The sequence below is a fragment of the Saccopteryx bilineata genome, chromosome 2, assembly GCF_036850765.1.
Source record: "Saccopteryx bilineata isolate mSacBil1 chromosome 2, mSacBil1_pri_phased_curated, whole genome shotgun sequence".
NCBI classification, from domain to species: Eukaryota; Metazoa; Chordata; class Mammalia; order Chiroptera; family Emballonuridae; genus Saccopteryx; species Saccopteryx bilineata.
The window spans coordinates 337,998,859-338,004,384 of NC_089491.1; positions in this window are offsets into that span (position 1 = coordinate 337,998,859).

The following is a 5,526-nucleotide window of genomic DNA, read 5'->3' on the forward strand; positions in this document are numbered from 1 at the left end:
AGGCGGAGTCCTCACCGAGTTTCACAGGAGATTTGAGACACAGAACCACACGTGACAGCTGTAATTGTCTTGGGGAACGAGACCATCGTGTGCTGTTCACCTTGCTGGGAGCCTCCAAAATAATTTCTTACACTAGCAGGGAGATCAGGGGCAATCACCTGACCAGGGATGATCCAGGGTGGACCGGCACAGACATAAACCCTCCAGGGACACATGGCGAGGTCGTGTGACAGAGAGAACATTCGGGTCTGGCTTCTCCTCTCCCCTCTCCTGAACTCTGCCTCGCACATTCAGACAGTTGATGCTTTGCTTCATTTCTGCAGAAGGCTTCACTCTGCCCAACACTCAGCAAGTAAGGTCAGGCCTGTCTGTCCTACTTGCGAGGGGCAGGAGACATGATAAAAGAACGAAGTATTCTGGAGCTCATTGACTTCGGTCAGTGTGCAATTATTCCTTCTCTTTGAGAGTTGACCCCACCTCCCATCTCCTTATACATCCCAAGTGCAATTTGGGAAGGTCAAATTAAAAGATAAGAATGAAAGCCGGGTGCCAGTTAAGAAGTCCCTGCTTTGAAAGAAAGTGCTAATAGGGCCAGCCACCTCTGACTCTGTGCAGACTCTTCAGACGAGGCAGGTTATGAGTAAGTGACCCTTCTTCTTTCTTTTTAATCAAAGATATATTTTTTTTCCAATCCTTCCTCTGGCAGTGAGGAGAGTTCATTAACGCAGCGAGCGAAGGGAGCCCATTTGGGCAATGTGCTTTGGAAAGGAAGGAATTAGGCTCATTTGTGGTTTGAGTCTACACTATGTGAAAGAAAGGAACAATTGCACCGATCAATTTATTTCGGCCTCCGCAATGGTGAATGACCGCATTGCATGCATAATTGTGCCGTGTGGTTGGGGCACGGAGACTCCTTCCGTGAATGGTCGTAAACTCCTCTGAGCCTGTGCCCGGGTGAGGCCCGGACCCTATGTTCCCAGAACAGGGAGTTTCCTCCTCCGCTTGCAGAGAACCCTGTCGACTGTTCGAGAGGTCGTGACCATCTGTCCACTCAGAACACATCCGGAAAATGAGCCTGGAGACGAGAGGGGCAGGCTGTGGGCAGGGTTTTGAGCGACGGGTGGTTGATGATTTTAATTGAGCTCAGTTGTGCGAGATTATTTTTTTTCTGTGACAATGATCTTCTTGAGGTTCCCTCCAGCCTTCATTTAGGAACGTGTAACATTGGTCTATATGAGTTCACAGGCTTGACTGTTCAGCAAGAAGGGAAACAGTGGCCCTGGCCGGTTGGCTCAGCGGTAGAGCGTCGGCCTAGCGTGCGGAGGACCCGGGTTTGATTCCCGGCCAGGGCACACAGGAGAAGCACCCATTTGCTTCTCCACCCCTCCGCCGCGCTTTCCTCTCTGTCTCTCTCTCCCCCTCCCGCAGCCGAGGCTCCATTGGAGCAAAGATGGCCCGGGCGCTGGGGATGGCTCTGTGGCCTCTGCCTCAGGCGCTAGAGTGGCTCTGGTCGCAATATGGAGACGCCCAGGATGGGCAGAGCATCGCCCCCTGGTGGGCGTGCCAGGTGGATCCCGGTCGGGCGCATGCGGGAGTCTGTCTGACTGTCTCTCCCTGTTTCCAGCTTCAGAAAAATGAAAAAAAAAAAAAAAAAAAAAGGGAAACAGTATTGAGTTACGGAAAAGTAGGTATTTTGGAATCGGGTGGTTTGGGCTTTGAACCCTGACTCGCCTTTGTATTAGGCATAAGGAAGTTGTTCCTTAAGGAAGCTTCAGTTTCTTCATCTATAAAGGGAAATACAAGCACCTGCCTGCTATACCCCGATAATTCAGTAACAGTTCACATGTGAGCTCCTGGCATACGAAACGCACTCCACTAACTTCAGTCTCCTTCCGCCCTCTGACCCCCGTTAAAATGCATCTGATGAAACGCACCATCAAGGTTAATGGAGAAGGCTTTGGTTAATGTATGCAAGAGCCGCTGCCTCCAGACACCCGCTCTAGCGGTGGCCAGGTCCAGCCCAGAGCCAGGGGACGCTTTGGGCCTCCTGTGGGGGACTTTGGGCAGCTGTTCCTGGCCCCTGGCAGACCCGTTCATGCTTTGTTCGTCTTCGGAGAGGCGGTGTGTCCGCGGGGAAGCCAGCCTGGCCCGATTACAAAGCAGGAAGACGGGTGACATGAGCAAGGAATGGAGGCCTCCCCTCCCTGTGTGCTGGCCTGCGTTCTCAGAGCTCAGCGGGGGCTGGAATACACGCTCACCACTCACCTCTCCCGGTCATTCGTGAGGCTCCCTTCCCCCCACCCCCGGGTGAAGACCCTGAACAGTGACTCCCACCTTCCCTGCTTTGGAAGGATAAAGGCCCGTTTGCAAAGCAGGGACAACCTCGCCGTCCATTTTCTCCCGCTTTCTCCTGCACCCTCCCAGAGTCTCCTCTAGGATTGTCTCTTTTCTCCTGCACCCTCCCAGAGTCTCCTCTAGGATTGTCTCTTTTCTCCTGTAAATCAAGTTTTGGGGAATTCAAGTGGGGCCTCCAGAATTCTTAGAAATGCTGACAAGTGCCTGGCGTGGCTTGGAAGCACCCAAGGATGCTCCCGTGGGGTTGAGGGAAAGAGAGACGGGTGCTGGAGGAGGTTCAGGTGGGCAGGAGCGCGTGGGGCTCAGGCTCGGGGCGGTGGGGAGGGTCTGCGGCCAGTTCAGGGGTGGTCAGCGAGGAGGCAAGGGGCGGTGGGGAGGGTTCTGCGGCCAGTTCAGGGGGTGGTCGGTGAGGAGGCTCGGGGCGGTGGGGAGGGTCTACGGCCAGTTCAGGGGGCGGTCAGCGAGGAGGCGCGGGGCGGTGGGGAGGGTCTACGGCCAGTTCAGGGGGCGGTTAGCGAGGAGGCGCGGGGCGGTGGGGAGGGTCTACGGCCAGTTCAGGGGGCGGTCAGCGAGGAGGCGCTGGGTGCCAGGGAGAGAGGCCGCAAACCCTTTGGGGAGCTCGGCTCTCTCTGCTTCCTTTACACATTTATTAAAGACATACATTACCTTTTAAAGCCTACTGTGGAAGAATTTGTTTGGTTTTTTTTTTTTTACTTTGATGTCACGAAAATCACACATGCATGCATTGTGTCCAAAAACATACACAATAGTTGGGGTTTTTAAACACATTCGTCTCTTAAACCAAGTAGAGAACAACTAGAGTCCGTCTGGACTCAGGTTCGGCCAAGTGCTCTCCAGTCTCCGCCAGCTACGTTAGCAGCCTGAGGACCAGGGTCAGGGCGGAGGGCCAAAGAGTGACCAGGCCCCCAGACGACCTGGAATGGGGGACCTCACCCCCAGCCCACCCCTCCCCACCCAGTGCGGCCCTGGGGATCCCTGGGGACTCTCTCTCTCTCTCTCTCACACACACACAGCTGCAGCACTTGAACCCTAGAAAGAACTAGCCAGGGCCAGCAGAGGGTGGCTAGGAGGTTCTTGGACTTCCGTTTGGAAAAGCTCTGCTCTCTGCTGCCCCAGGAGTGCGTGGGTTCACCCAACCCTTGCAGCAATCTGAGAGTTGTCCCCACTTCACAGAGAAAGAAAGCCAAGGCTTAGCGGGATTAAGAAGTTTTAAATTAACAACAAACATTTCTTATGGTGCTGGAGACTGGGAAATCCAAGACCCAGATGCCGGTGGATTCGGTGAAGCCGCATGACTGTGCGGGGGGGACGGTGAAGTTGGTGCGTCCGCACTCTCTCCCTCTTCCTGGCACTGTCCCCATCCCCCCCCCTTTGGGGACCACACCACCACACCACCAACTGCCCCACATCTTTGGAAGTCCCTAGCACTGAGCCCAGCACAGAGTGGGTGCTTGCTAATGTCCCCAGAGCCAGTGAATTCCTGGGGTAGCACAAGCCCAGTTAAACACAATGCACCTGTGCTGAGCAACACGGTGAGAGCCAATCCTCTTTGGCTTTTAAATTCGGAAGGGATGTATTCACAGGAACACGCTTCTGGGTTCATAGATAGCCTCTGCAGCAAACCGCTCAATGGCTTACTGATTTCTCAGGAGACTTTCAGTGCCTCAGAGATGTGCCCATTCAGGCAAAACTTGTAAAGATAGATGTAGGCAAAGAAAATGAGCGAATCCAAGACATGGTCAAGTACGAGACTGGATCCTAGTTGTTATTTGGGCACGCGAAGTGGAAGGACGTCACGTTCCTAGATTTAATGCATACACCAGAGTGTGCTCCAGATCTGTGATTGATGATGGACAGGAAGGTGAGGGGATGGGGGACAGCTCACCCCAACAATAACGTCGGGGCAACAGAGGAGGCAGCGGGGAGAGGGGTGCAGTCCATCGCGACATCACTGGACTCACGCCTCTGAAACCAGAGGGCAGAGTCATGGAGGGGTGAACGGCTGAAAGTCAGGACTGGAAGGAATTTTGAAAAGTCATCTCACCTGTCCCCCTAAATCATCAGAGGCAGGTTCATTTTATTTCTGAAAAAAATAAAATAAAATGAAAATAAAAACTCAGGGACAATCACGTGGAAGCCTCTCTTTGGCAGAGCCATCGCTGGGTTAACGACTCTCACCGGCTAGAAGTTTAATCCCCTCATGCATCACCTGCCAAGGCAAACACCCTTGATGGAGTCTATCTATTTTCTAGAGATTTATGCCTCCACCTGCTTCCTAAATGGGTGCGAGGAAGCCACTGATGGAGTCGGCTCCTAGTTCAGGGCAAAGGGAATGTAAGGAAGCTGAATGCCCTGTGAGACGCTGGCCGAAAGAAAGATGGGGGGGGGGGTGCTCAGCACGTGGGGACCGGGGCTGGATTTAGTATCATTGGAGTGGGCTTGGGGGCAGACAGAAGAGGGGCTGCAGCTGGTGGAGAGAGAAAGACACAACCCCAAGTTGTTTCAGAACAAGCCAGAGAAAGAGAGGAGGAACGGGTGGGAATTCTGACACGGGAGATTGGAGGAAGGGCTGGGAGTGTCCCAGTTAGCAATCTGTGTTACAGAGGGTCATTCAGAGATAAGCGAATCGATGTGGGAAGGCCCAAGTGAAATCTACGATCATTTTCAAGCTTCATGGGTAAGTGATGTATAAAAAGACAAGTCCAGGGGGTAGCAGGAAGGAGGGACCGTCTGAGAATGGGGAGACTTGGGGTTCTAACGGGGCAGAAGTTAGGGAGGACGTCAGCCATGGGCAGGGAAGTCTGCTGAGCCAGGATAGCGGGCCATCTGCTGCTGCAAGGGGAGATTAAGGCTCACCATCAAGTGTGACACAAGAGAAAATAATTTCATCCGTCTTTGTGAAGTCCCACGCTGACCTTTAAGGCATCGCTACATAAGAGTTTCTCACACTGACAGGCTGAAGGAAAATGCAAATGTTGGGAGAGACAGTGAGCTGAGAGGAGGTGGGCTTAAAGGGCTAGAGGCGTTCTAGATGGTGTGAAACTACATGGTGGGGCCTTTTGAAGCTAGAAATATTCATTCTCTTCGTTGACAGGAAGATTGTTCCAATCACAGTTACTATGATTGCTGTTATTACTAAACAGACTCCAC